This window comes from Schistocerca piceifrons, unplaced genomic scaffold, assembly GCF_021461385.2.
Source record: "Schistocerca piceifrons isolate TAMUIC-IGC-003096 unplaced genomic scaffold, iqSchPice1.1 HiC_scaffold_389, whole genome shotgun sequence".
NCBI lineage: Eukaryota > Metazoa > Arthropoda > Insecta > Orthoptera > Acrididae > Schistocerca > Schistocerca piceifrons.
In genome coordinates, this window is record NW_025728613.1 from 18,482 (window position 1) to 43,661 (window position 25,180).

Here is a 25,180-nt window from a genome sequence, read left to right on the forward strand (position 1 = left end):
TTTGCTCGGCTGACGCGAGAGCTGACGCTCTCAAATCGGCCTATATCAAAACGACAAGCACGAGAAACGACTGAGAGAGGTAAAGAGAGGTGAGGCTAGGCGATGGACACACAGCACGCCCCCTTCATTTCACGGTGGCGTCTCCCTGACCGAATCGGGCTGCAGCTCCGAAAACTAAGGAGAAACAAAAATAGGAAGTAAAACTGCCAATAGTACCCTGTGTTCCCATGCGCTCACCCGCCCAAGTACTGACAGGGGCCAAAGTGGTTGCGCATCGGCAATCGGACATTTTCTTTCATTTTCTCTTTATCGGTTGAGAACCAGTGTATTCAAGATATTATGGCCATTGCCGAGTGAATGATGTAGCGCTTCCCGACGAGTCGGGTTCGGATCCTCTGTCAACTTCCACGCAGGGTGATGATCTTTTGGTCATCACACTCGCCAGCTGAAATCGGCGCTGCCTTTTCGTAGTAGTAAAAGAGTAGTGGCCCGTGGGGGGATCGAACCCACGACCTTCGCGTTATTAGCACGACGCTCTAACCAACTGAGCTAACGGGCCCCAGCAGATGCAGTTGCTCAGCCCTACGCTGGAAACTGGTGGCATGAAGCCGTACACCATTTCTATGGTCGTCGTGCGTCTGCTTCCCTAGTCTATATTCTGCTGACGGTCACGAAACAGTAGCTATATTGCGAGCAGGACGGGAAACGGCCGCTCGGACAGCTCAAACTTGTCACGACTCGTGTGGAAAAAATTCCGTTCCGGTACCGGGAATCGAACCCGGGCCTCCTGGGTGAAAGCCAGGTATCCTAGCCACTAGACCACACCGGATGCGGCCGTTTCGTTCGACCGTTCGTACGGTCGCTTGTCGCATTTCGTGTCGAGTGCCGCGTCGGCGCCCTTCTCTCTTTGCGAGCATCTTTGCACAGACTGACTGGCAAGGCGCGCACCTCAAACGCCGCAGAGCAATGCTTTTGGCTTCATGCTCTGCTGGGAGAAGAGGAAAAGGGAAGCTGTAAGTAGCAATAACAGGAGGTAAACATTTTCCCGCTGAAGCGTTGAAAAGTTGTGGATAACAAACAAGAACTACGTTGGCGCCCTAGCAACAGCGCCACCATCAGTCACAGAAAATTAAATGCCCCGGGTGAGGATCGAACTCACGACCTTAAGATTATGAGACTTACGCGCTGCCTACTGCGCTACCGAGGCACGGGTGCACCACTGGTCCTGGAAACTGGGTAAATACCGTACCCAATATTAGACGTAGAGACACTGTACTTCCTGGGTAACGTGTTCTGTTGCTACACGCGCACTGCCGGCCCAGTTGATTGCGGTGTTGCTGCAGCTGTTGCAACGATAGGCAGCACTCCTTGTCGTTAAAGCTCAGTGCCTCGGAGGCACCTGGACACAGCAACTTGTGAGGCCAAGCCGACGCTAGTCTGCAGAACATCATGCGAGCGTCCTAGTGGGGACCGGCGAGTGCTGCGTTCTCGGTTCTTCTCAAGGGAATCCAGCTATATATTCTTGCGGATCGTGCATCTCAAGCGCGCAAGCCACACGGCAGCATTATCGCGGGAAAAGCAAAATGATGCATCGGCCGGGAATCGAACCCGGGCCGCCCGCGTGGCAGGCGAGCATTCTACCACTGAACCACCGATGCTAGGGCCAGCGGCAACTTCACGCTGCTTCCCGAGCAGATGTCTCAAGGGAAAGTGGGACTGCCGTCAAGCGCCGTAGCATTCTGTGGAGAAGATGCTGCAGACGCTGAATCCTGCACTGCACTGCTTAAAAATGCCGCCAGAACGCGGTCCTCGCCGGCGCCGACTCTTGCCAAAGGATGCGAAATGTGCGCGGATACGCTGTCCGAATGCGTCTGGATGTGCTCCCCTAGCCTACCTCGAAATGCGCCTGCCAGGTACGATCACCTTCGGCCGCTGCCGACAGGCGGGAAGCCGACACAGCGCGGAGGCGGGGCGCTCGCTTGTGCGGTGGTGGTGTAATGGTCAGCATAGTTGCCTTCCAAGCAGTTGATCCGGGTTCGATTCCCGGCCACCGCAGCAGGCTTTTAATTTCGCGTATGAGTACTTTTGCCACGCGCTCTTAAATTATTGTTTTTCCGGCCTCCTACTCGCTGCATACCAGCCCTTAGTGTGTCTCGACTTGTCTCGACTTTGCTCGGCTGACGCGAGAGCTGACGCTCTCAAATCGGCCTATATCAAAACGACAAGCACGAGAAACGACTGAGAGAGGTAAAGAGAGGTGAGGCTAGGCGATGGACACACAGCACGCCCCCTTCATTTCACGGTGGCGTCTCCCTGACCGAATCGGGCTGCAGCTCCGAAAACTAAGGAGAAACAAAAATAGGAAGTAAAACTGCCAATAGTACCCTGTGTTCCCATGCGCTCACCCGCCCAAGTACTGACAGGGGCCAAAGTGGTTGCGCATCGGCAATCGGACATTTTCTTTCATTTTCTCTTTATCGGTTGAGAACCAGTGTATTCAAGATATTATGGCCATTGCCGAGTGAATGATGTAGCGCTTCCCGACGAGTCGGGTTCGGATCCTCTGTCAACTTCCACGCAGGGTGATGATCTTTTGGTCATCACACTCGCCAGCTGAAATCGGCGCTGCCTTTTCGTAGTAGTAAAAGAGTAGTGGCCCGTGGGGGGATCGAACCCACGACCTTCGCGTTATTAGCACGACGCTCTAACCAACTGAGCTAACGGGCCCCAGCAGATGCAGTTGCTCAGCCCTACGCTGGAAACTGGTGGCATGAAGCCGTACACCATTTCTATGGTCGTCGTGCGTCTGCTTCCCTAGTCTATATTCTGCTGACGGTCACGAAACAGTAGCTATATTGCGAGCAGGACGGGAAACGGCCGCTCGGACAGCTCAAACTTGTCACGACTCGTGTGGAAAAAATTCCGTTCCGGTACCGGGAATCGAACCCGGGCCTCCTGGGTGAAAGCCAGGTATCCTAGCCACTAGACCACACCGGATGCGGCCGTTTCGTTCGACCGTTCGTACGGTCGCTTGTCGCATTTCGTGTCGAGTGCCGCGTCGGCGCCCTTCTCTCTTTGCGAGCATCTTTGCACAGACTGACTGGCAAGGCGCGCACCTCAAACGCCGCAGAGCAATGCTTTTGGCTTCATGCTCTGCTGGGAGAAGAGGAAAAGGGAAGCTGTAAGTAGCAATAACAGGAGGTAAACATTTTCCCGCTGAAGCGTTGAAAAGTTGTGGATAACAAACAAGAACTACGTTGGCGCCCTAGCAACAGCGCCACCATCAGTCACAGAAAATTAAATGCCCCGGGTGAGGATCGAACTCACGACCTTAAGATTATGAGACTTACGCGCTGCCTACTGCGCTACCGAGGCACGGGTGCACCACTGGTCCTGGAAACTGGGTAAATACCGTACCCAATATTAGACGTAGAGACACTGTACTTCCTGGGTAACGTGTTCTGTTGCTACACGCGCACTGCCGGCCCAGTTGATTGCGGTGTTGCTGCAGCTGTTGCAACGATAGGCGGCACTCCTTGTCGTTAAAGCTCAGTGCCTCGGAGGCACCTGGACACAGCAACTTGTGGGGCCAAGCCGACGCTAGTCTGCAGAACATCATGCGAGCGTCCTAGTGGGGACCGGCGAGTGCTGCGTTCTCGGTTCTTCTCAAGGGAATCCAGCTATATATTCTTGCGGATCGTGCATCTCAAGCGCGCAAGCCACACGGCAGCATTATCGCGGGAAAAGCAAAATGATGCATCGGCCGGGAATCGAACCCGGGCCGCCCGCGTGGCAGGCGAGCATTCTACCACTGAACCACCGATGCTGGGGCCAGCGGCAACTTCACGCTGCTTCCCGAGCAGATGTCTCAAGGGAAAGTGGGACTGCCGTCAAGCGCCGTAGCATTCTGTGGAGAAGATGCTGCAGACGCTGAATCCTGCACTGCACTGCTTAAAAATGCCGCCAGAACGCGGTCCTCGCCGGCGCCGACTCTTGCCAAAGGATGCGAAATGTGCGCGGATACGCTGTCCGAATGCGTCTGGATGTGCTCCCCTAGCCTACCTCGAAATGCGCCTGCCAGGTACGATCACCTTCGGCCGCTGCCGACAGGCGGGAAGCCGACACAGCGCGGAGGCGGGGCGCTCGCTTGTGCGGTGGTGGTGTAATGGTCAGCATAGTTGCCTTCCAAGCAGTTGATCCGGGTTCGATTCCCGGCCACCGCAGCAGGCTTTTAATTTCGCGTATGAGTACTTTTGCCACGCGCTCTTAAATTATTGTTTTTCCGGCCTCCTACTCGCTGCATACCAGCCCTTAGTGTGTCTCGACTTGTCTCGACTTTGCTCGGCTGACGCGAGAGCTGACGCTCTCAAATCGGCCTATATCAAAACGACAAGCACGAGAAACGACTGAGAGAGGTAAAGAGAGGTGAGGCTAGGCGATGGACACACAGCACGCCCCCTTCATTTCACGGTGGCGTCTCCCTGACCGAATCGGGCTGCAGCTCCGAAAACTAAGGAGAAACAAAAATAGGAAGTAAAACTGCCAATAGTACCCTGTGTTCCCATGCGCTCACCCGCCCAAGTACTGACAGGGGCCAAAGTGGTTGCGCATCGGCAATCGGACATTTTCTTTCATTTTCTCTTTATCGGTTGAGAACCAGTGTATTCAAGATATTATGGCCATTGCCGAGTGAATGATGTAGCGCTTCCCGACGAGTCGGGTTCGGATCCTCTGTCAACTTCCACGCAGGGTGATGATCTTTTGGTCATCACACTCGCCAGCTGAAATCGGCGCTGCCTTTTCGTAGTAGTAAAAGAGTAGTGGCCCGTGGGGGGATCGAACCCACGACCTTCGCGTTATTAGCACGACGCTCTAACCAACTGAGCTAACGGGCCCCAGCAGATGCAGTTGCTCAGCCCTACGCTGGAAACTGGTGGCATGAAGCCGTACACCATTTCTATGATCGTCGTGCGTCTGCTTCCCTAGTCTATATTCTGCTGACGGTCACGAAACAGTAGCTATATTGCGAGCAGGACGGGAAACGGCCGCTCGGACAGCTCAAACTTGTCACGACTCGTGTGGAAAAAATTCCGTTCCGGTACCGGGAATCGAACCCGGGCCTCCTGGGTGAAAGCCAGGTATCCTAGCCACTAGACCACACCGGATGCGGCCGTTTCGTTCGACCGTTCGTACGGTCGCTTGTCGCATTTCGTGTCGAGTGCCGCGTCGGCGCCCTTCTCTCTTTGCGAGCATCTTTGCACAGACTGACTGGCAAGGCGCGCACCTCAAACGCCGCAGAGCAATGCTTTTGGCTTCATGCTCTGCTGGGAGAAGAGGAAAAGGGAAGCTGTAAGTAGCAATAACAGGAGGTAAACATTTTCCCGCTGAAGCGTTGAAAAGTTGTGGATAACAAACAAGAACTACGTTGGCGCCCTAGCAACAGCGCCACCATCAGTCACAGAAAATTAAATGCCCCGGGTGAGGATCGAACTCACGACCTTAAGATTATGAGACTTACGCGCTGCCTACTGCGCTACCGAGGCACGGGTGCACCACTGGTCCTGGAAACTGGGTAAATACCGTACCCAATATTAGACGTAGAGACACTGTACTTCCTGGGTAACGTGTTCTGTTGCTACACGCGCACTGCCGGCCCAGTTGATTGCGGTGTTGCTGCAGCTGTTGCAACGATAGGCAGCACTCCTTGTCGTTAAAGCTCAGTGCCTCGGAGGCACCTGGACACAGCAACTTGTGGGGCCAAGCCGACGCTAGTCTGCAGAACATCATGCGAGCGTCCTAGTGGGGACCGGCGAGTGCTGCGTTCTCGGTTCTTCTCAAGGGAATCCAGCTATATATTCTTGCGGATCGTGCATCTCAAGCGCGCAAGCCACACGGCAGCATTATCGCGGGAAAAGCAAAATGATGCATCGGCCGGGAATCGAACCCGGGCCGCCCGCGTGGCAGGCGAGCATTCTACCACTGAACCACCGATGCTGGGGCCAGCGGCAACTTCACGCTGCTTCCCGAGCAGATGTCTCAAGGGAAAGTGGGACTGCCGTCAAGCGCCGTAGCATTCTGTGGAGAAGATGCTGCAGACGCTGAATCCTGCACTGCACTGCTTAAAAATGCCGCCAGAACGCGGTCCTCGCCGGCGCCGACTCTTGCCAAAGGATGCGAAATGTGCGCGGATACGCTGTCCGAATGCGTCTGGATGTGCTCCCCTAGCCTACCTCGAAATGCGCCTGCCAGGTACGATCACCTTCGGCCGCTGCCGACAGGCGGGAAGCCGACACAGCGCGGAGGCGGGGCGCTCGCTTGTGCGGTGGTGGTGTAATGGTCAGCATAGTTGCCTTCCAAGCAGTTGATCCGGGTTCGATTCCCGGCCACCGCAGCAGGCTTTTAATTTCGCGTATGAGTACTTTTGCCACGCGCTCTTAAATTATTGTTTTTCCGGCCTCCTACTCGCTGCATACCAGCCCTTAGTGTGTCTCGACTTGTCTCGACTTTGCTCGGCTGACGCGAGAGCTGACGCTCTCAAATCGGCCTATATCAAAACGACAAGCACGAGAAACGACTGAGAGAGGTAAAGAGAGGTGAGGCTAGGCGATGGACACACAGCACGCCCCCTTCATTTCACGGTGGCGTCTCCCTGACCGAATCGGGCTGCAGCTCCGAAAACTAAGGAGAAACAAAAATAGGAAGTAAAACTGCCAATAGTACCCTGTGTTCCCATGCGCTCACCCGCCCAAGTACTGACAGGGGCCAAAGTGGTTGCGCATCGGCAATCGGACATTTTCTTTCATTTTCTCTTTATCGGTTGAGAACCAGTGTATTCAAGATATTATGGCCATTGCCGAGTGAATGATGTAGCGCTTCCCGACGAGTCGGGTTCGGATCCTCTGTCAACTTCCACGCAGGGTGATGATCTTTTGGTCATCACACTCGCCAGCTGAAATCGGCGCTGCCTTTTCGTAGTAGTAAAAGAGTAGTGGCCCGTGGGGGGATCGAACCCACGACCTTCGCGTTATTAGCACGACGCTCTAACCAACTGAGCTAACGGGCCCCAGCAGATGCAGTTGCTCAGCCCTACGCTGGAAACTGGTGGCATGAAGCCGTACACCATTTCTATGATCGTCGTGCGTCTGCTTCCCTAGTCTATATTCTGCTGACGGTCACGAAACAGTAGCTATATTGCGAGCAGGACGGGAAACGGCCGCTCGGACAGCTCAAACTTGTCACGACTCGTGTGGAAAAAATTCCGTTCCGGTACCGGGAATCGAACCCGGGCCTCCTGGGTGAAAGCCAGGTATCCTAGCCACTAGACCACACCGGATGCGGCCGTTTCGTTCGACCGTTCGTACGGTCGCTTGTCGCATTTCGTGTCGAGTGCCGCGTCGGCGCCCTTCTCTCTTTGCGAGCATCTTTGCACAGACTGACTGGCAAGGCGCGCACCTCAAACGCCGCAGAGCAATGCTTTTGGCTTCATGCTCTGCTGGGAGAAGAGGAAAAGGGAAGCTGTAAGTAGCAATAACAGGAGGTAAACATTTTCCCGCTGAAGCGTTGAAAAGTTGTGGATAACAAACAAGAACTACGTTGGCGCCCTAGCAACAGCGCCACCATCAGTCACAGAAAATTAAATGCCCCGGGTGAGGATCGAACTCACGACCTTAAGATTATGAGACTTACGCGCTGCCTACTGCGCTACCGAGGCACGGGTGCACCACTGGTCCTGGAAACTGGGTAAATACCGTACCCAATATTAGACGTAGAGACACTGTACTTCCTGGGTAACGTGTTCTGTTGCTACACGCGCACTGCCGGCCCAGTTGATTGCGGTGTTGCTGCAGCTGTTGCAACGATAGGCAGCACTCCTTGTCGTTAAAGCTCAGTGCCTCGGAGGCACCTGGACACAGCAACTTGTGAGGCCAAGCCGACGCTAGTCTGCAGAACATCATGCGAGCGTCCTAGTGGGGACCGGCGAGTGCTGCGTTCTCGGTTCTTCTCAAGGGAATCCAGCTATATATTCTTGCGGATCGTGCATCTCAAGCGCGCAAGCCACACGGCAGCATTATCGCGGGAAAAGCAAAATGATGCATCGGCCGGGAATCGAACCCGGGCCGCCCGCGTGGCAGGCGAGCATTCTACCACTGAACCACCGATGCTGGGGCCAGCGGCAACTTCACGCTGCTTCCCGAGCAGATGTCTCAAGGGAAAGTGGGACTGCCGTCAAGCGCCGTAGCATTCTGTGGAGAAGATGCTGCAGACGCTGAATCCTGCACTGCACTGCTTAAAAATGCCGCCAGAACGCGGTCCTCGCCGGCGCCGACTCTTGCCAAAGGATGCGAAATGTGCGCGGATACGCTGTCCGAATGCGTCTGGATGTGCTCCCCTAGCCTACCTCGAAATGCGCCTGCCAGGTACGATCACCTTCGGCCGCTGCCGACAGGCGGGAAGCCGACACAGCGCGGAGGCGGGGCGCTCGCTTGTGCGGTGGTGGTGTAATGGTCAGCATAGTTGCCTTCCAAGCAGTTGATCCGGGTTCGATTCCCGGCCACCGCAGCAGGCTTTTAATTTCGCGTATGAGTACTTTTGCCACGCGCTCTTAAATTATTGTTTTTCCGGCCTCCTACTCGCTGCATACCAGCCCTTAGTGTGTCTCGACTTGTCTCGACTTTGCTCGGCTGACGCGAGAGCTGACGCTCTCAAATCGGCCTATATCAAAACGACAAGCACGAGAAACGACTGAGAGAGGTAAAGAGAGGTGAGGCTAGGCGATGGACACACAGCACGCCCCCTTCATTTCACGGTGGCGTCTCCCTGACCGAATCGGGCTGCAGCTCCGAAAACTAAGGAGAAACAAAAATAGGAAGTAAAACTGCCAATAGTACCCTGTGTTCCCATGCGCTCACCCGCCCAAGTACTGACAGGGGCCAAAGTGGTTGCGCATCGGCAATCGGACATTTTCTTTCATTTTCTCTTTATCGGTTGAGAACCAGTGTATTCAAGATATTATGGCCATTGCCGAGTGAATGATGTAGCGCTTCCCGACGAGTCGGGTTCGGATCCTCTGTCAACTTCCACGCAGGGTGATGATCTTTTGGTCATCACACTCGCCAGCTGAAATCGGCGCTGCCTTTTCGTAGTAGTAAAAGAGTAGTGGCCCGTGGGGGGATCGAACCCACGACCTTCGCGTTATTAGCACGACGCTCTAACCAACTGAGCTAACGGGCCCCAGCAGATGCAGTTGCTCAGCCCTACGCTGGAAACTGGTGGCATGAAGCCGTACACCATTTCTATGATCGTCGTGCGTCTGCTTCCCTAGTCTATATTCTGCTGACGGTCACGAAACAGTAGCTATATTGCGAGCAGGACGGGAAACGGCCGCTCGGACAGCTCAAACTTGTCACGACTCGTGTGGAAAAAATTCCGTTCCGGTACCGGGAATCGAACCCGGGCCTCCTGGGTGAAAGCCAGGTATCCTAGCCACTAGACCACACCGGATGCGGCCGTTTCGTTCGACCGTTCGTACGGTCGCTTGTCGCATTTCGTGTCGAGTGCCGCGTCGGCGCCCTTCTCTCTTTGCGAGCATCTTTGCACAGACTGACTGGCAAGGCGCGCACCTCAAACGCCGCAGAGCAATGCTTTTGGCTTCATGCTCTGCTGGGAGAAGAGGAAAAGGGAAGCTGTAAGTAGCAATAACAGGAGGTAAACATTTTCCCGCTGAAGCGTTGAAAAGTTGTGGATAACAAACAAGAACTACGTTGGCGCCCTAGCAACAGCGCCACCATCAGTCACAGAAAATTAAATGCCCCGGGTGAGGATCGAACTCACGACCTTAAGATTATGAGACTTACGCGCTGCCTACTGCGCTACCGAGGCACGGGTGCACCACTGGTCCTGGAAACTGGGTAAATACCGTACCCAATATTAGACGTAGAGACACTGTACTTCCTGGGTAACGTGTTCTGTTGCTACACGCGCACTGCCGGCCCAGTTGATTGCGGTGTTGCTGCAGCTGTTGCAACGATAGGCAGCACTCCTTGTCGTTAAAGCTCAGTGCCTCGGAGGCACCTGGACACAGCAACTTGTGGGGCCAAGCCGACGCTAGTCTGCAGAACATCATGCGAGCGTCCTAGTGGGGACCGGCGAGTGCTGCGTTCTCGGTTCTTCTCAAGGGAATCCAGCTATATATTCTTGCGGATCGTGCATCTCAAGCGCGCAAGCCACACGGCAGCATTATCGCGGGAAAAGCAAAATGATGCATCGGCCGGGAATCGAACCCGGGCCGCCCGCGTGGCAGGCGAGCATTCTACCACTGAACCACCGATGCTGGGGCCAGCGGCAACTTCACGCTGCTTCCCGAGCAGATGTCTCAAGGGAAAGTGGGACTGCCGTCAAGCGCCGTAGCATTCTGTGGAGAAGATGCTGCAGACGCTGAATCCTGCACTGCACTGCTTAAAAATGCCGCCAGAACGCGGTCCTCGCCGGCGCCGACTCTTGCCAAAGGATGCGAAATGTGCGCGGATACGCTGTCCGAATGCGTCTGGATGTGCTCCCCTAGCCTACCTCGAAATGCGCCTGCCAGGTACGATCACCTTCGGCCGCTGCCGACAGGCGGGAAGCCGACACAGCGCGGAGGCGGGGCGCTCGCTTGTGCGGTGGTGGTGTAATGGTCAGCATAGTTGCCTTCCAAGCAGTTGATCCGGGTTCGATTCCCGGCCACCGCAGCAGGCTTTTAATTTCGCGTATGAGTACTTTTGCCACGCGCTCTTAAATTATTGTTTTTCCGGCCTCCTACTCGCTGCATACCAGCCCTTAGTGTGTCTCGACTTGTCTCGACTTTGCTCGGCTGACGCGAGAGCTGACGCTCTCAAATCGGCCTATATCAAAACGACAAGCACGAGAAACGACTGAGAGAGGTAAAGAGAGGTGAGGCTAGGCGATGGACACACAGCACGCCCCCTTCATTTCACGGTGGCGTCTCCCTGACCGAATCGGGCTGCAGCTCCGAAAACTAAGGAGAAACAAAAATAGGAAGTAAAACTGCCAATAGTACCCTGTGTTCCCATGCGCTCACCCGCCCAAGTACTGACAGGGGCCAAAGTGGTTGCGCATCGGCAATCGGACATTTTCTTTCATTTTCTCTTTATCGGTTGAGAACCAGTGTATTCAAGATATTATGGCCATTGCCGAGTGAATGATGTAGCGCTTCCCGACGAGTCGGGTTCGGATCCTCTGTCAACTTCCACGCAGGGTGATGATCTTTTGGTCATCACACTCGCCAGCTGAAATCGGCGCTGCCTTTTCGTAGTAGTAAAAGAGTAGTGGCCCGTGGGGGGATCGAACCCACGACCTTCGCGTTATTAGCACGACACTCTAACCAACTGAGCTAACGGGCCCCAGCAGATGCAGTTGCTCAGCCCTACGCTGGAAACTGGTGGCATGAAGCCGTACACCATTTCTATGATCGTCGTGCGTCTGCTTCCCTAGTCTATATTCTGCTGACGGTCACGAAACAGTAGCTATATTGCGAGCAGGACGGGAAACGGCCGCTCGGACAGCTCAAACTTGTCACGACTCGTGTGGAAAAAATTCCGTTCCGGTACCGGGAATCGAACCCGGGCCTCCTGGGTGAAAGCCAGGTATCCTAGCCACTAGACCACACCGGATGCGGCCGTTTCGTTCGACCGTTCGTACGGTCGCTTGTCGCATTTCGTGTCGAGTGCCGCGTCGGCGCCCTTCTCTCTTTGCGAGCATCTTTGCACAGACTGACTGGCAAGGCGCGCACCTCAAACGCCGCAGAGCAATGCTTTTGGCTTCATGCTCTGCTGGGAGAAGAGGAAAAGGGAAGCTGTAAGTAGCAATAACAGGAGGTAAACATTTTCCCGCTGAAGCGTTGAAAAGTTGTGGATAACAAACAAGAACTACGTTGGCGCCCTAGCAACAGCGCCACCATCAGTCACAGAAAATTAAATGCCCCGGGTGAGGATCGAACTCACGACCTTAAGATTATGAGACTTACGCGCTGCCTACTGCGCTACCGAGGCACGGGTGCACCACTGGTCCTGGAAACTGGGTAAATACCGTACCCAATATTAGACGTAGAGACACTGTACTTCCTGGGTAACGTGTTCTGTTGCTACACGCGCACTGCCGGCCCAGTTGATTGCGGTGTTGCTGCAGCTGTTGCAACGATAGGCAGCACTCCTTGTCGTTAAAGCTCAGTGCCTCGGAGGCACCTGGACACAGCAACTTGTGAGGCCAAGCCGACGCTAGTCTGCAGAACATCATGCGAGCGTCCTAGTGGGGACCGGCGAGTGCTGCGTTCTCGGTTCTTCTCAAGGGAATCCAGCTATATATTCTTGCGGATCGTGCATCTCAAGCGCGCAAGCCACACGGCAGCATTATCGCGGGAAAAGCAAAATGATGCATCGGCCGGGAATCGAACCCGGGCCGCCCGCGTGGCAGGCGAGCATTCTACCACTGAACCACCGATGCTGGGGCCAGCGGCAACTTCACGCTGCTTCCCGAGCAGATGTCTCAAGGGAAAGTGGGACTGCCGTCAAGCGCCGTAGCATTCTGTGGAGAAGATGCTGCAGACGCTGAATCCTGCACTGCACTGCTTAAAAATGCCGCCAGAACGCGGTCCTCGCCGGCGCCGACTCTTGCCAAAGGATGCGAAATGTGCGCGGATACGCTGTCCGAATGCGTCTGGATGTGCTCCCCTAGCCTACCTCGAAATGCGCCTGCCAGGTACGATCACCTTCGGCCGCTGCCGACAGGCGGGAAGCCGACACAGCGCGGAGGCGGGGCGCTCGCTTGTGCGGTGGTGGTGTAATGGTCAGCATAGTTGCCTTCCAAGCAGTTGATCCGGGTTCGATTCCCGGCCACCGCAGCAGGCTTTTAATTTCGCGTATGAGTACTTTTGCCACGCGCTCTTAAATTATTGTTTTTCCGGCCTCCTACTCGCTGCATACCAGCCCTTAGTGTGTCTCGACTTGTCTCGACTTTGCTCGGCTGACGCGAGAGCTGACGCTCTCAAATCGGCCTATATCAAAACGACAAGCACGAGAAACGACTGAGAGAGGTAAAGAGAGGTGAGGCTAGGCGATGGACACACAGCACGCCCCCTTCATTTCACGGTGGCGTCTCCCTGACCGAATCGGGCTGCAGCTCCGAAAACTAAGGAGAAACAAAAATAGGAAGTAAAACTGCCAATAGTACCCTGTGTTCCCATGCGCTCACCCGCCCAAGTACTGACAGGGGCCAAAGTGGTTGCGCATCGGCAATCGGACATTTTCTTTCATTTTCTCTTTATCGGTTGAGAACCAGTGTATTCAAGATATTATGGCCATTGCCGAGTGAATGATGTAGCGCTTCCCGACGAGTCGGGTTCGGATCCTCTGTCAACTTCCACGCAGGGTGATGATCTTTTGGTCATCACACTCGCCAGCTGAAATCGGCGCTGCCTTTTCGTAGTAGTAAAAGAGTAGTGGCCCGTGGGGGGATCGAACCCACGACCTTCGCGTTATTAGCACGACACTCTAACCAACTGAGCTAACGGGCCCCAGCAGATGCAGTTGCTCAGCCCTACGCTGGAAACTGGTGGCATGAAGCCGTACACCATTTCTATGATCGTCGTGCGTCTGCTTCCCTAGTCTATATTCTGCTGACGGTCACGAAACAGTAGCTATATTGCGAGCAGGACGGGAAACGGCCGCTCGGACAGCTCAAACTTGTCACGACTCGTGTGGAAAAAATTCCGTTCCGGTACCGGGAATCGAACCCGGGCCTCCTGGGTGAAAGCCAGGTATCCTAGCCACTAGACCACACCGGATGCGGCCGTTTCGTTCGACCGTTCGTACGGTCGCTTGTCGCATTTCGTGTCGAGTGCCGCGTCGGCGCCCTTCTCTCTTTGCGAGCATCTTTGCACAGACTGACTGGCAAGGCGCGCACCTCAAACGCCGCAGAGCAATGCTTTTGGCTTCATGCTCTGCTGGGAGAAGAGGAAAAGGGAAGCTGTAAGTAGCAATAACAGGAGGTAAACATTTTCCCGCTGAAGCGTTGAAAAGTTGTGGATAACAAACAAGAACTACGTTGGCGCCCTAGCAACAGCGCCACCATCAGTCACAGAAAATTAAATGCCCCGGGTGAGGATCGAACTCACGACCTTAAGATTATGAGACTTACGCGCTGCCTACTGCGCTACCGAGGCACGGGTGCACCACTGGTCCTGGAAACTGGGTAAATACCGTACCCAATATTAGACGTAGAGACACTGTACTTCCTGGGTAACGTGTTCTGTTGCTACACGCGCACTGCCGGCCCAGTTGATTGCGGTGTTGCTGCAGCTGTTGCAACGATAGGCAGCACTCCTTGTCGTTAAAGCTCAGTGCCTCGGAGGCACCTGGACACAGCAACTTGTGAGGCCAAGCCGACGCTAGTCTGCAGAACATCATGCGAGCGTCCTAGTGGGGACCGGCGAGTGCTGCGTTCTCGGTTCTTCTCAAGGGAATCCAGCTATATATTCTTGCGGATCGTGCATCTCAAGCGCGCAAGCCACACGGCAGCATTATCGCGGGAAAAGCAAAATGATGCATCGGCCGGGAATCGAACCCGGGCCGCCCGCGTGGCAGGCGAGCATTCTACCACTGAACCACCGATGCTGGGGCCAGCGGCAACTTCACGCTGCTTCCCGAGCAGATGTCTCAAGGGAAAGTGGGACTGCCGTCAAGCGCCGTAGCATTCTGTGGAGAAGATGCTGCAGACGCTGAATCCTGCACTGCACTGCTTAAAAATGCCGCCAGAACGCGGTCCTCGCCGGCGCCGACTCTTGCCAAAGGATGCGAAATGTGCGCGGATACGCTGTCCGAATGCGTCTGGATGTGCTCCCCTAGCCTACCTCGAAATGCGCCTGCCAGGTACGATCACCTTCGGCCGCTGCCGACAGGCGGGAAGCCGACACAGCGCGGAGGCGGGGCGCTCGCTTGTGCGGTGGTGGTGTAATGGTCAGCATAGTTGCCTTCCAAGCAGTTGATCCGGGTTCGATTCCCGGCCACCGCAGCAGGCTTTTAATTTCGCGTATGAGTACTTTTGCCACGCGCTCTTAAATTATTGTTTTTCCGGCCTCCTACTCGCTGCATACCAGCCCTTAGTGTGTCTCGACTTGTCTCGACTTTGCTCGGCTGACGCGAGAGCTGACGCTCTCAAATCGGCCTATATCAAAACGACAAGCACGAGAAACGACTGAGAGAGGTAAAGAGAGGTGAGGCTAGGCGATGGACACACAGCACGCCCCCTTCATTTCACGGTGGCGTCTCCCTGACCGAATCGGGCTGCAGCTCCGAAAACTAAGGAGAAACAAAAATAGGAAGTAAAACTGCCAATAGTACCCTGTGTTCCCATGCGCTCACCCGCCCAAGTACTGACAGGGGCCAAAGTGGTTGCGCATCGGCAATCGGACATTTTCTTTCATTTTCTCTTTATCGGTTGAGAACCAGTGTATTCAAGATATTATGGCCATTGCCGAGTGAATGATGTAGCGCTTCCCGACGAGTCGGGTTCGGATCCTCTGTCAACTTCCACGCAGGGTGATGATCTTTTGGTCATCACACTCGCCAGCTGAAATCGGCGCTGCCTTTTCGTAGTAGTAAAAGAGTAGTGGCCCGTGGGGGGATCGAACCCACGACCTTCGCGTTATTAGCACGACACTCTAACCAACTGAGCTAACGGGCCCCAGCAGATGCAGTTGCTCAGCCCTACGCTGGAAACTGGTGGCATGAAGCCGTACACCATTTCTATGATCGTCGTGCGTCTGCTTCCCTAGTCTATATTCTGCTGACGGTCACGAAACAGTAGCTATATTGCGAGCAGGACGGGAAACGGCCGCTCGGACAGCTCAAACTTGTCACGACTCGTGTGGAAAAAATTCCGTTCCGGTACCGGGAATCGAACCCGGGCCTCCTGGGTGAAAGCCAGGTATCCTAGCCACTAGACCACACCGGATGCGGCCGTTTCGTTCGACCGTTCGTACGGTCGCTTGTCGCATTTCGTGTCGAGTGCCGCGTCGGCGCCCTTCTCTCTTTGCGAGCATCTTTGCACAGACTGACTGGCAAGGCGCGCACCTCAAACGCCGCAGAGCAATGCTTTTGGCTTCATGCTCTGCTGGGAGAAGAGGAAAAGGGAAGCTGTAAGTAGCAATAACAGGAGGTAAACATTTTCCCGCTGAAGCGTTGAAAAGTTGTGGATAACAAACAAGAACTACGTTGGCGCCCTAGCAACAGCGCCACCATCAGTCACAGAAAATTAAATGCCCCGGGTGAGGATCGAACTCACGACCTTAAGATTATGAGACTTACGCGCTGCCTACTGCGCTACCGAGGCACGGGTGCACCACTGGTCCTGGAAACTGGGTAAATACCGTACCCAATATTAGACGTAGAGACACTGTACTTCCTGGGTAACGTGTTCTGTTGCTACACGCGCACTGCCGGCCCAGTTGATTGCGGTGTTGCTGCAGCTGTTGCAACGATAGGCAGCACTCCTTGTCGTTAAAGCTCAGTGCCTCGGAGGCACCTGGACACAGCAACTTGTGAGGCCAAGCCGACGCTAGTCTGCAGAACATCATGCGAGCGTCCTAGTGGGGACCGGCGAGTGCTGCGTTCTCGGTTCTTCTCAAGGGAATCCAGCTATATATTCTTGCGGATCGTGCATCTCAAGCGCGCAAGCCACACGGCAGCATTATCGCGGGAAAAGCAAAATGATGCATCGGCCGGGAATCGAACCCGGGCCGCCCGCGTGGCAGGCGAGCATTCTACCACTGAACCACCGATGCTGGGGCCAGCGGCAACTTCACGCTGCTTCCCGAGCAGATGTCTCAAGGGAAAGTGGGACTGCCGTCAAGCGCCGTAGCATTCTGTGGAGAAGATGCTGCAGACGCTGAATCCTGCACTGCACTGCTTAAAAATGCCGCCAGAACGCGGTCCTCGCCGGCGCCGACTCTTGCCAAAGGATGCGAAATGTGCGCGGATACGCTGTCCGAATGCGTCTGGATGTGCTCCCCTAGCCTACCTCGAAATGCGCCTGCCAGGTACGATCACCTTCGGCCGCTGCCGACAGGCGGGAAGCCGACACAGCGCGGAGGCGGGGCGCTCGCTTGTGCGGTGGTGGTGTAATGGTCAGCATAGTTGCCTTCCAAGCAGTTGATCCGGGTTCGATTCCCGGCCACCGCAGCAGGCTTTTAATTTCGCGTATGAGTACTTTTGCCACGCGCTCTTAAATTATTGTTTTTCCGGCCTCCTACTCGCTGCATACCAGCCCTTAGTGTGTCTCGACTTGTCTCGACTTTGCTCGGCTGACGCGAGAGCTGACGCTCTCAAATCGGCCTATATCAAAACGACAAGCACGAGAAACGACTGAGAGAGGTAAAGAGAGGTGAGGCTAGGCGATGGACACACAGCACGCCCCCTTCATTTCACGGTGGCGTCTCCCTGACCGAATCGGGCTGCAGCTCCGAAAACTAAGGAGAAACAAAAATAGGAAGTAAAACTGCCAATAGTACCCTGTGTTCCCATGCGCTCACCCGCCCAAGTACTGACAGGGGCCAAAGTGGTTGCGCATCGGCAATCGGACATTTTCTTTCATTTTCTCTTTATCGGTTGAGAACCAGTGTATTCAAGATATTATGGCCATTGCCGAGTGAATGATGTAGCGCTTCCCGACGAGTCGGGTTCGGATCCTCTGTCAACTTCCACGCAGGGTGATGATCTTTTGGTCATCACACTCGCCAGCTGAAATCGGCGCTGCCTTTTCGTAGTAGTAAAAGAGCAGTGGCCCGTGGGGGGATCGAACCCACGACCTTCGCGTTATTAGCACGACGCTCTAACCAACTGAGCTAACGGGCCCCAGCAGATGCAGTTGCTCAGCCCTACGCTGGAAACTGGTGGCATGAAGCCGTACACCATTTCTATGGTCGTCGTGCGTCTGCTTCCCTAGTCTATATTCTGCTGACGGTCACGAAACAGTAGCTATATTGCGAGCAGGACGGGAAACGGCCGCTCGGACAGCTCAAACTTGTCACGACTCGTGTGGAAAAAATTCCGTTCCGGTACCGGGAATCGAACCCGGGCCTCCTGGGTGAAAGCCAGGTATCCTAGCCACTAGACCACACCGGATGCGGCCGTTTCGTTCGACCGTTCGTACGGTCGCTTGTCGCATTTCGTGTCGAGTGCCGCGTCGGCGCCCTTCTCTCTTTGCGAGCATCTTTGCACAGACTGACTGGCAAGGCGCGCACCTCAAACGCCGCAGAGCAATGCTTTTGGCTTCATGCTCTGCTGGGAGAAGAGGAAAAGGGAAGCTGTAAGTAGCAATAACAGGAGGTAAACATTTTCCCGCTGAAGCGTTGAAAAGTTGTGGATAACAAACAAGAACTACGTTGGCGCCCTAGCAACAGCGCCACCATCAGTCACAGAAAATTAAATGCCCCGGGTGAGGATCGAACTCACGACCTTAAGATTATGAGACTTACGCGCTGCCTACTGCGCTACCGAGGCACGGGTGCACCACTGGTCCTGGAAACTGGGTAAATACCGTACCCAATATTAGACGTAGAGACACTGTACTTCCTGGGTAACGTGTTCTGTTGCTACACGCGCACTGCCGGCCCAGTTGATTGCGGTGTTGCTGCAGCTGTTGCAACGATAGGCAGCACTCCTTGTCGTTAAAGCTCAGTGCCTCGGAGGCACCTGGACACAGCAACTTGTGAGGCCAAGCCGACGCTAGTCTGCAGAACATCATGCGAGCGTCCTAGTGGGGACCGGCGAGTGCTGCGTTCTCGGTTCTTCTCAAGGGAATCCAGCTATATATTCTTGCGGATCGTGCATCTCAAGCGCGCAAGCCACACGGCAGCATTATCGCGGGAAAAGCAAAATGATGCATCGGCCGGGAATCGAACCCGGGCCGCCCGCGTGGCAGGCGAGCATTCTACCACTGAACCACCGATGCTGGGGCCAGCGGCAACTTCACGCTGCTTCCCGAGCAGATGTCTCAAGGGAAAGTGGGACTGCCGTCAAGCGCCGTAGCATTCTGTGGAGAAGATGCTGCAGACGCTGAATCCTGCACTGCACTGCTTAAAAATGCCGCCAGAACGCGGTCCTCGCCGGCGCCGACTCTTGCCAAAGGATGCGAAATGTGCGCGGATACGCTGTCCGAATGCGTCTGGATGTGCTCCCCTAGCCTACCTCGAAATGCGCCTGCCAGGTACGATCACCTTCGGCCGCTGCCGACAGGCGGGAAGCCGACACAGCGCGGAGGCGGGGCGCTCGCTTGTGCGGTGGTGGTGTAATGGTCAGCATAGTTGCCTTCCAAGCAGTTGATCCGGGTTCGATTCCCGGCCACCGCAGCAGGCTTTTAATTTCGCGTATGAGTACTTTTGCCACGCGCTCTTAAATTATTGTTTTTCCGGCCTCCTACTCGCTGCATACCAGCCCTTAGTGTGTCTCGACTTGTCTCGACTTTGCTCGGCTGACGCGAGAGCTGACGCTCTCAAATCGGCCTATATCAAAACGACAAGCACGAGAAACGACTGAGAGAGGTAAAGAGAGGTGAGGCTAGGCGATGGACACACAGCACGCCCCCTTCATTTCACGGTGGCGTCTCCCTGACCGAATCGGGCTGCAGCTCCGAAAACTAAGGAGAAACAAAAATAGGAAGTAAAACTGCCAATAGTACCCTGTGTTCCCATGCGCTCACCCGCCCAAGTACTGACAGGGGCCAAAGTGGTTGCGCATCGGCAATCGGACATTTTCTTTCATTTTCTCTTTATCGGTTGAGAACCAGTGTATTCAAGATATTATGGCCATTGCCGAGTGAATGATGTAGCGCTTCCCGACGAGTCGGGTTCGGATCCTCTGTCAACTTCCACGCAGGGTGATGATCTTTTGGTCATCACACTCGCCAGCTGAAATCGGCGCTGCCTTTTCGTAGTAGTAAAAGAGCAGTGGCCCGTGGGGGGATCGAACCCACGACCTTCGCGTTATTAGCACGACGCTCTAACCAACTGAGCTAACGGGCCCCAGCAGATGCAGTTGCTCAGCCCTACGCTGGAAACTGGTGGCATGAAGCCGTACACCATTTCTATGGTCGTCGTGCGTCTGCTTCCCTAGTCTATATTCTGCTGACGGTCACGAAACAGTAGCTATATTGCGAGCAGGACGGGAAACGGCCGCTCGGACAGCTCAAACTTGTCACGACTCGTGTGGAAAAAATTCCGTTCCGGTACCGGGAATCGAACCCGGGCCTCCTGGGTGAAAGCCAGGTATCCTAGCCACTAGACCACACCGGATGCGGCCGTTTCGTTCGACCGTTCGTACGGTCGCTTGTCGCATTTCGTGTCGAGTGCCGCGTCGGCGCCCTTCTCTCTTTGCGAGCATCTTTGCACAGACTGACTGGCAAGGCGCGCACCTCAAACGCCGCAGAGCAATGCTTTTGGCTTCATGCTCTGCTGGGAGAAGAGGAAAAGGGAAGCTGTAAGTAGCAATAACAGGAGGTAAACATTTTCCCGCTGAAGCGTTGAAAAGTTGTGGATAACAAACAAGAACTACGTTGGCGCCCTAGCAACAGCGCCACCATCAGTCACAGAAAATTAAATGCCCCGGGTGAGGATCGAACTCACGACCTTAAGATTATGAGACTTACGCGCTGCCTACTGCGCTACCGAGGCACGGGTGCACCACTGGTCCTGGAAACTGGGTAAATACCGTACCCAATATTAGACGTAGAGACACTGTACTTCCTGGGTAACGTGTTCTGTTGCTACACGCGCACTGCCGGCCCAGTTGATTGCGGTGTTGCTGCAGCTGTTGCAACGATAGGCAGCACTCCTTGTCGTTAAAGCTCAGTGCCTCGGAGGCACCTGGACACAGCAACTTGTGAGGCCAAGCCGACGCTAGTCTGCAGAACATCATGCGAGCGTCCTAGTGGGGACCGGCGAGTGCTGCGTTCTCGGTTCTTCTCAAGGGAATCCAGCTATATATTCTTGCGGATCGTGCATCTCAAGCGCGCAAGCCACACGGCAGCATTATCGCGGGAAAAGCAAAATGATGCATCGGCCGGGAATCGAACCCGGGCCGCCCGCGTGGCAGGCGAGCATTCTACCACTGAACCACCGATGCTGGGGCCAGCGGCAACTTCACGCTGCTTCCCGAGCAGATGTCTCAAGGGAAAGTGGGACTGCCGTCAAGCGCCGTAGCATTCTGTGGAGAAGATGCTGCAGACGCTGAATCCTGCACTGCACTGCTTAAAAATGCCGCCAGAACGCGGTCCTCGCCGGCGCCGACTCTTGCCAAAGGATGCGAAATGTGCGCGGATACGCTGTCCGAATGCGTCTGGATGTGCTCCCCTAGCCTACCTCGAAATGCGCCTGCCAGGTACGATCACCTTCGGCCGCTGCCGACAGGCGGGAAGCCGACACAGCGCGGAGGCGGGGCGCTCGCTTGTGCGGTGGTGGTGTAATGGTCAGCATAGTTGCCTTCCAAGCAGTTGATCCGGGTTCGATTCCCGGCCACCGCAGCAGGCTTTTAATTTCGCGTATGAGTACTTTTGCCACGCGCTCTTAAATTATTGTTTTTCCGGCCTCCTACTCGCTGCATACCAGCCCTTAGTGTGTCTCGACTTGTCTCGACTTTGCTCGGCTGACGCGAGAGCTGACGCTCTCAAATCGGCCTATATCAAAACGACAAGCACGAGAAACGACTGAGAGAGGTAAAGAGAGGTGAGGCTAGGCGATGGACACACAGCACGCCCCCTTCATTTCACGGTGGCGTCTCCCTGACCGAATCGGGCTGCAGCTCCGAAAACTAAGGAGAAACAAAAATAGGAAGTAAAACTGCCAATAGTACCCTGTGTTCCCATGCGCTCACCCGCCCAAGTACTGACAGGGGCCAAAGTGGTTGCGCATCGGCAATCGGACATTTTCTTTCATTTTCTCTTTATCGGTTGAGAACCAGTGTATTCAAGATATTATGGCCATTGCCGAGTGAATGATGTAGCGCTTCCCGACGAGTCGGGTTCGGATCCTCTGTCAACTTCCACGCAGGGTGATGATCTTTTGGTCATCACACTCGCCAGCTGAAATCGGCGCTGCCTTTTCGTAGTAGTAAAAGAGCAGTGGCCCGTGGGGGGATCGAACCCACGACCTTCGCGTTATTAGCACGACGCTCTAACCAACTGAGCTAACGGGCCCCAGCAGATGCAGTTGCTCAGCCCTACGCTGGAAACTGGTGGCATGAAGCCGTACACCATTTCTATGGTCGTCGTGCGTCTGCTTCCCTAGTCTATATTCTGCTGACGGTCACGAAACAGTAGCTATATTGCGAGCAGGACGGGAAACGGCCGCTCGGACAGCTCAAACTTGTCACGACTCGTGTGGAAAAAATTCCGTTCCGGTACCGGGAATCGAACCCGGGCCTCCTGGGTGAAAGCCAGGTATCCTAGCCACTAGACCACACCGGATGCGGCCGTTTCGTTCGACCGTTCGTACGGTCGCTTGTCGCATTTCGTGTCGAGTGCCGCGTCGGCGCCCTTCTCTCTTTGCGAGCATCTTTGCACAGACTGACTGGCAAGGCGCGCACCTCAAACGCCGCAGAGCAATGCTTTTGGCTTCATGCTCTGCTGGGAGAAGAGGAAAAGGGAAGCTGTAAGTAGCAATAACAGGAGGTAAACATTTTCCCGCTGAAGCGTTGAAAAGTTGTGGATAACAAACAAGAACTACGTTGGCGCCCTAGCAACAGCGCCACCATCAGTCACAGAAAATTAAATGCCCCGGGTGAGGATCGAACTCACGACCTTAAGATTATGAGACTTACGCGCTGCCTACTGCGCTACCGAGGCACGGGTGCACCACTGGTCCTGGAAACTGGGTAAATACCGTACCCAATATTAGACGTAGAGACACTGTACTTCCTGGGTAACGTGTTCTGTTGCTACACGCGCACTGCCGGCCCAGTTGATTGCGGTGTTGCTGCAGCTGTTGCAACGATAGGCAGCACTCCTTGTCGTTAAAGCTCAGTGCCTCGGAGGCACCTGGACACAGCAACTTGTGAGGCCAAGCCGACGCTAGTCTGCAGAACATCATGCGAGCGTCCTAGTGGGGACCGGCGAGTGCTGCGTTCTCGGTTCTTCTCAAGGGAATCCAGCTATATATTCTTGCGGATCGTGCATCTCAAGCGCGCAAGCCACACGGCAGCATTATCGCGGGAAAAGCAAAATGATGCATCGGCCGGGAATCGAACCCGGGCCGCCCGCGTGGCAGGCGAGCATTCTACCACTGAACCACCGATGCTGGGGCCAGCGGCAACTTCACGCTGCTTCCCGAGCAGATGTCTCAAGGGAAAGTGGGACTGCCGTCAAGCGCCGTAGCATTCTGTGGAGAAGATGCTGCAGACGCTGAATCCTGCACTGCACTGCTTAAAAATGCCGCCAGAACGCGGTCCTCGCCGGCGCCGACTCTTGCCAAAGGATGCGAAATGTGCGCGGATACGCTGTCCGAATGCGTCTGGATGTGCTCCCCTAGCCTACCTCGAAATGCGCCTGCCAGGTACGATCACCTTCGGCCGCTGCCGACAGGCGGGAAGCCGACACAGCGCGGAGGCGGGGCGCTCGCTTGTGCGGTGGTGGTGTAATGGTCAGCATAGTTGCCTTCCAAGCAGTTGATCCGGGTTCGATTCCCGGCCACCGCAGCAGGCTTTTAATTTCGCGTATGAGTACTTTTGCCACGCGCTCTTAAATTATTGTTTTTCCGGCCTCCTACTCGCTGCATACCAGCCCTTAGTGTGTCTCGACTTGTCTCGACTTTGCTCGGCTGACGCGAGAGCTGACGCTCTCAAATCGGCCTATATCAAAACGACAAGCACGAGAAACGACTGAGAGAGGTAAAGAGAGGTGAGGCTAGGCGATGGACACACAGCACGCCCCCTTCATTTCACGGTGGCGTCTCCCTGACCGAATCGGGCTGCAGCTCCGAAAACTAAGGAGAAACAAAAATAGGAAGTAAAACTGCCAATAGTACCCTGTGTTCCCATGCGCTCACCCGCCCAAGTACTGACAGGGGCCAAAGTGGTTGCGCATCGGCAATCGGACATTTTCTTTCATTTTCTCTTTATCGGTTGAGAACCAGTGTATTCAAGATATTATGGCCATTGCCGAGTGAATGATGTAGCGCTTCCCGACGAGTCGGGTTCGGATCCTCTGTCAACTTCCACGCAGGGTGATGATCTTTTGGTCATCACACTCGCCAGCTGAAATCGGCGCTGCCTTTTCGTAGTAGTAAAAGAGCAGTGGCCCGTGGGGGGATCGAACCCACGACCTTCGCGTTATTAGCACGACGCTCTAACCAACTGAGCTAACGGGCCCCAGCAGATGCAGTTGCTCAGCCCTACGCTGGAAACTGGTGGCATGAAGCCGTACACCATTTCTATGGTCGTCGTGCGTCTGCTTCCCTAGTCTATATTCTGCTGACGGTCACGAAACAGTAGCTATATTGCGAGCAGGACGGGAAACGGCCGCTCGGACAGCTCAAACTTGTCACGACTCGTGTGGAAAAAATTCCGTTCCGGTACCGGGAATCGAACCCGGGCCTCCTGGGTGAAAGCCAGGTATCCTAGCCACTAGACCACACCGGATGCGGCCGTTTCGTTCGACCGTTCGTACGGTCGCTTGTCGCATTTCGTGTCGAGTGCCGCGTCGGCGCCCTTCTCTCTTTGCGAGCATCTTTGCACAGACTGACTGGCAAGGCGCGCACCTCAAACGCCGCAGAGCAATGCTTTTGGCTTCATGCTCTGCTGGGAGAAGAGGAAAAGGGAAGCTGTAAAGTAGCAATAACAGGAGGTAAACATTTTCCCGCTGAAGCGTTGAAAAGTTGTGGATAACAAACAAGAACTACGTTGGCGCCCTAGCAACAGCGCCACCATCAGTCACAGAAAATTAAATGCCCCGGGTGAGGATCGAACTCACGACCTTAAGATTATGAGACTTACGCGCTGCCTACTGCGCTACCGAGGCACGGGTGCACCACTGGTCCTGGAAACTGGGTAAATACCGTACCCAATATTAGACGTAGAGACACTGTACTTCCTGGGTAACGTGTTCTGTTGCTACACGCGCACTGCCGGCCCAGTTGATTGCG

The 25,180-nt window shown here is 55.0% G+C and overlaps 58 non-coding genes across 58 annotated transcripts; 11 read left to right on the forward strand and 47 right to left on the reverse strand.

Annotated features, from left to right (window-relative positions):
• Positions 1-485: 485 nt before the first annotated feature.
• Positions 486-559, reverse strand: Trnai-aau. The gene has a single exon. It is a non-coding gene; the product is annotated as a tRNA-Ile (tRNA).
• Positions 560-757: 198 nt separating this feature from the next.
• On the reverse strand, positions 758-829 carry Trnae-uuc. The gene has a single exon. It is a non-coding gene; the product is annotated as a tRNA-Glu (tRNA).
• Positions 830-1,134: 305 nt separating this feature from the next.
• Trnam-cau lies at positions 1,135-1,207 on the reverse strand. Its single transcript has one exon. It is a non-coding gene; the product is annotated as a tRNA-Met (tRNA).
• A 380-nt stretch (positions 1,208-1,587) lies between these two features.
• Positions 1,588-1,658, reverse strand: Trnag-gcc. The gene has a single exon. It is a non-coding gene; the product is annotated as a tRNA-Gly (tRNA).
• Positions 1,659-1,983: 325 nt separating this feature from the next.
• Trnag-ucc lies at positions 1,984-2,055 on the forward strand. Its single transcript has one exon. It is a non-coding gene; the product is annotated as a tRNA-Gly (tRNA).
• A 598-nt stretch (positions 2,056-2,653) lies between these two features.
• Trnai-aau lies at positions 2,654-2,727 on the reverse strand. Its single transcript has one exon. It is a non-coding gene; the product is annotated as a tRNA-Ile (tRNA).
• Positions 2,728-2,925: 198 nt separating this feature from the next.
• Trnae-uuc lies at positions 2,926-2,997 on the reverse strand. Its single transcript has one exon. It is a non-coding gene; the product is annotated as a tRNA-Glu (tRNA).
• Positions 2,998-3,302: 305 nt separating this feature from the next.
• On the reverse strand, positions 3,303-3,375 carry Trnam-cau. The gene has a single exon. It is a non-coding gene; the product is annotated as a tRNA-Met (tRNA).
• A 380-nt stretch (positions 3,376-3,755) lies between these two features.
• On the reverse strand, positions 3,756-3,826 carry Trnag-gcc. The gene has a single exon. It is a non-coding gene; the product is annotated as a tRNA-Gly (tRNA).
• Positions 3,827-4,151: 325 nt separating this feature from the next.
• On the forward strand, positions 4,152-4,223 carry Trnag-ucc. The gene has a single exon. It is a non-coding gene; the product is annotated as a tRNA-Gly (tRNA).
• A 598-nt stretch (positions 4,224-4,821) lies between these two features.
• On the reverse strand, positions 4,822-4,895 carry Trnai-aau. The gene has a single exon. It is a non-coding gene; the product is annotated as a tRNA-Ile (tRNA).
• Positions 4,896-5,093: 198 nt separating this feature from the next.
• On the reverse strand, positions 5,094-5,165 carry Trnae-uuc. Its single transcript has one exon. It is a non-coding gene; the product is annotated as a tRNA-Glu (tRNA).
• Positions 5,166-5,470: 305 nt separating this feature from the next.
• Trnam-cau lies at positions 5,471-5,543 on the reverse strand. The gene has a single exon. It is a non-coding gene; the product is annotated as a tRNA-Met (tRNA).
• A 380-nt stretch (positions 5,544-5,923) lies between these two features.
• Positions 5,924-5,994, reverse strand: Trnag-gcc. Its single transcript has one exon. It is a non-coding gene; the product is annotated as a tRNA-Gly (tRNA).
• A 325-nt stretch (positions 5,995-6,319) lies between these two features.
• Trnag-ucc lies at positions 6,320-6,391 on the forward strand. Its single transcript has one exon. It is a non-coding gene; the product is annotated as a tRNA-Gly (tRNA).
• A 598-nt stretch (positions 6,392-6,989) lies between these two features.
• On the reverse strand, positions 6,990-7,063 carry Trnai-aau. Its single transcript has one exon. It is a non-coding gene; the product is annotated as a tRNA-Ile (tRNA).
• A 198-nt stretch (positions 7,064-7,261) lies between these two features.
• Trnae-uuc lies at positions 7,262-7,333 on the reverse strand. Its single transcript has one exon. It is a non-coding gene; the product is annotated as a tRNA-Glu (tRNA).
• A 305-nt stretch (positions 7,334-7,638) lies between these two features.
• On the reverse strand, positions 7,639-7,711 carry Trnam-cau. Its single transcript has one exon. It is a non-coding gene; the product is annotated as a tRNA-Met (tRNA).
• A 380-nt stretch (positions 7,712-8,091) lies between these two features.
• Trnag-gcc lies at positions 8,092-8,162 on the reverse strand. The gene has a single exon. It is a non-coding gene; the product is annotated as a tRNA-Gly (tRNA).
• A 325-nt stretch (positions 8,163-8,487) lies between these two features.
• Trnag-ucc lies at positions 8,488-8,559 on the forward strand. Its single transcript has one exon. It is a non-coding gene; the product is annotated as a tRNA-Gly (tRNA).
• A 598-nt stretch (positions 8,560-9,157) lies between these two features.
• On the reverse strand, positions 9,158-9,231 carry Trnai-aau. Its single transcript has one exon. It is a non-coding gene; the product is annotated as a tRNA-Ile (tRNA).
• A 198-nt stretch (positions 9,232-9,429) lies between these two features.
• Positions 9,430-9,501, reverse strand: Trnae-uuc. The gene has a single exon. It is a non-coding gene; the product is annotated as a tRNA-Glu (tRNA).
• A 305-nt stretch (positions 9,502-9,806) lies between these two features.
• On the reverse strand, positions 9,807-9,879 carry Trnam-cau. The gene has a single exon. It is a non-coding gene; the product is annotated as a tRNA-Met (tRNA).
• A 380-nt stretch (positions 9,880-10,259) lies between these two features.
• Trnag-gcc lies at positions 10,260-10,330 on the reverse strand. Its single transcript has one exon. It is a non-coding gene; the product is annotated as a tRNA-Gly (tRNA).
• Positions 10,331-10,655: 325 nt separating this feature from the next.
• On the forward strand, positions 10,656-10,727 carry Trnag-ucc. Its single transcript has one exon. It is a non-coding gene; the product is annotated as a tRNA-Gly (tRNA).
• A 598-nt stretch (positions 10,728-11,325) lies between these two features.
• Trnai-aau lies at positions 11,326-11,399 on the reverse strand. Its single transcript has one exon. It is a non-coding gene; the product is annotated as a tRNA-Ile (tRNA).
• A 198-nt stretch (positions 11,400-11,597) lies between these two features.
• On the reverse strand, positions 11,598-11,669 carry Trnae-uuc. Its single transcript has one exon. It is a non-coding gene; the product is annotated as a tRNA-Glu (tRNA).
• A 305-nt stretch (positions 11,670-11,974) lies between these two features.
• Trnam-cau lies at positions 11,975-12,047 on the reverse strand. The gene has a single exon. It is a non-coding gene; the product is annotated as a tRNA-Met (tRNA).
• A 380-nt stretch (positions 12,048-12,427) lies between these two features.
• On the reverse strand, positions 12,428-12,498 carry Trnag-gcc. The gene has a single exon. It is a non-coding gene; the product is annotated as a tRNA-Gly (tRNA).
• Positions 12,499-12,823: 325 nt separating this feature from the next.
• Trnag-ucc lies at positions 12,824-12,895 on the forward strand. The gene has a single exon. It is a non-coding gene; the product is annotated as a tRNA-Gly (tRNA).
• A 598-nt stretch (positions 12,896-13,493) lies between these two features.
• Trnai-aau lies at positions 13,494-13,567 on the reverse strand. The gene has a single exon. It is a non-coding gene; the product is annotated as a tRNA-Ile (tRNA).
• A 198-nt stretch (positions 13,568-13,765) lies between these two features.
• On the reverse strand, positions 13,766-13,837 carry Trnae-uuc. The gene has a single exon. It is a non-coding gene; the product is annotated as a tRNA-Glu (tRNA).
• A 305-nt stretch (positions 13,838-14,142) lies between these two features.
• On the reverse strand, positions 14,143-14,215 carry Trnam-cau. Its single transcript has one exon. It is a non-coding gene; the product is annotated as a tRNA-Met (tRNA).
• Positions 14,216-14,595: 380 nt separating this feature from the next.
• On the reverse strand, positions 14,596-14,666 carry Trnag-gcc. The gene has a single exon. It is a non-coding gene; the product is annotated as a tRNA-Gly (tRNA).
• A 325-nt stretch (positions 14,667-14,991) lies between these two features.
• Trnag-ucc lies at positions 14,992-15,063 on the forward strand. The gene has a single exon. It is a non-coding gene; the product is annotated as a tRNA-Gly (tRNA).
• Positions 15,064-15,661: 598 nt separating this feature from the next.
• Positions 15,662-15,735, reverse strand: Trnai-aau. The gene has a single exon. It is a non-coding gene; the product is annotated as a tRNA-Ile (tRNA).
• A 198-nt stretch (positions 15,736-15,933) lies between these two features.
• On the reverse strand, positions 15,934-16,005 carry Trnae-uuc. Its single transcript has one exon. It is a non-coding gene; the product is annotated as a tRNA-Glu (tRNA).
• Positions 16,006-16,310: 305 nt separating this feature from the next.
• Positions 16,311-16,383, reverse strand: Trnam-cau. Its single transcript has one exon. It is a non-coding gene; the product is annotated as a tRNA-Met (tRNA).
• A 380-nt stretch (positions 16,384-16,763) lies between these two features.
• On the reverse strand, positions 16,764-16,834 carry Trnag-gcc. The gene has a single exon. It is a non-coding gene; the product is annotated as a tRNA-Gly (tRNA).
• A 325-nt stretch (positions 16,835-17,159) lies between these two features.
• Positions 17,160-17,231, forward strand: Trnag-ucc. The gene has a single exon. It is a non-coding gene; the product is annotated as a tRNA-Gly (tRNA).
• Positions 17,232-17,829: 598 nt separating this feature from the next.
• Positions 17,830-17,903, reverse strand: Trnai-aau. The gene has a single exon. It is a non-coding gene; the product is annotated as a tRNA-Ile (tRNA).
• Positions 17,904-18,101: 198 nt separating this feature from the next.
• On the reverse strand, positions 18,102-18,173 carry Trnae-uuc. Its single transcript has one exon. It is a non-coding gene; the product is annotated as a tRNA-Glu (tRNA).
• A 305-nt stretch (positions 18,174-18,478) lies between these two features.
• Trnam-cau lies at positions 18,479-18,551 on the reverse strand. Its single transcript has one exon. It is a non-coding gene; the product is annotated as a tRNA-Met (tRNA).
• Positions 18,552-18,931: 380 nt separating this feature from the next.
• On the reverse strand, positions 18,932-19,002 carry Trnag-gcc. Its single transcript has one exon. It is a non-coding gene; the product is annotated as a tRNA-Gly (tRNA).
• A 325-nt stretch (positions 19,003-19,327) lies between these two features.
• Positions 19,328-19,399, forward strand: Trnag-ucc. Its single transcript has one exon. It is a non-coding gene; the product is annotated as a tRNA-Gly (tRNA).
• Positions 19,400-19,997: 598 nt separating this feature from the next.
• Trnai-aau lies at positions 19,998-20,071 on the reverse strand. The gene has a single exon. It is a non-coding gene; the product is annotated as a tRNA-Ile (tRNA).
• Positions 20,072-20,269: 198 nt separating this feature from the next.
• Positions 20,270-20,341, reverse strand: Trnae-uuc. Its single transcript has one exon. It is a non-coding gene; the product is annotated as a tRNA-Glu (tRNA).
• Positions 20,342-20,646: 305 nt separating this feature from the next.
• Trnam-cau lies at positions 20,647-20,719 on the reverse strand. Its single transcript has one exon. It is a non-coding gene; the product is annotated as a tRNA-Met (tRNA).
• A 380-nt stretch (positions 20,720-21,099) lies between these two features.
• Trnag-gcc lies at positions 21,100-21,170 on the reverse strand. The gene has a single exon. It is a non-coding gene; the product is annotated as a tRNA-Gly (tRNA).
• A 325-nt stretch (positions 21,171-21,495) lies between these two features.
• Trnag-ucc lies at positions 21,496-21,567 on the forward strand. Its single transcript has one exon. It is a non-coding gene; the product is annotated as a tRNA-Gly (tRNA).
• Positions 21,568-22,165: 598 nt separating this feature from the next.
• Positions 22,166-22,239, reverse strand: Trnai-aau. Its single transcript has one exon. It is a non-coding gene; the product is annotated as a tRNA-Ile (tRNA).
• A 198-nt stretch (positions 22,240-22,437) lies between these two features.
• Trnae-uuc lies at positions 22,438-22,509 on the reverse strand. Its single transcript has one exon. It is a non-coding gene; the product is annotated as a tRNA-Glu (tRNA).
• Positions 22,510-22,814: 305 nt separating this feature from the next.
• On the reverse strand, positions 22,815-22,887 carry Trnam-cau. The gene has a single exon. It is a non-coding gene; the product is annotated as a tRNA-Met (tRNA).
• Positions 22,888-23,267: 380 nt separating this feature from the next.
• Trnag-gcc lies at positions 23,268-23,338 on the reverse strand. Its single transcript has one exon. It is a non-coding gene; the product is annotated as a tRNA-Gly (tRNA).
• Positions 23,339-23,663: 325 nt separating this feature from the next.
• Positions 23,664-23,735, forward strand: Trnag-ucc. Its single transcript has one exon. It is a non-coding gene; the product is annotated as a tRNA-Gly (tRNA).
• Positions 23,736-24,333: 598 nt separating this feature from the next.
• On the reverse strand, positions 24,334-24,407 carry Trnai-aau. Its single transcript has one exon. It is a non-coding gene; the product is annotated as a tRNA-Ile (tRNA).
• A 198-nt stretch (positions 24,408-24,605) lies between these two features.
• On the reverse strand, positions 24,606-24,677 carry Trnae-uuc. Its single transcript has one exon. It is a non-coding gene; the product is annotated as a tRNA-Glu (tRNA).
• A 306-nt stretch (positions 24,678-24,983) lies between these two features.
• Trnam-cau lies at positions 24,984-25,056 on the reverse strand. Its single transcript has one exon. It is a non-coding gene; the product is annotated as a tRNA-Met (tRNA).
• Between the last annotated feature and the right edge of the window lie 124 nt (positions 25,057-25,180).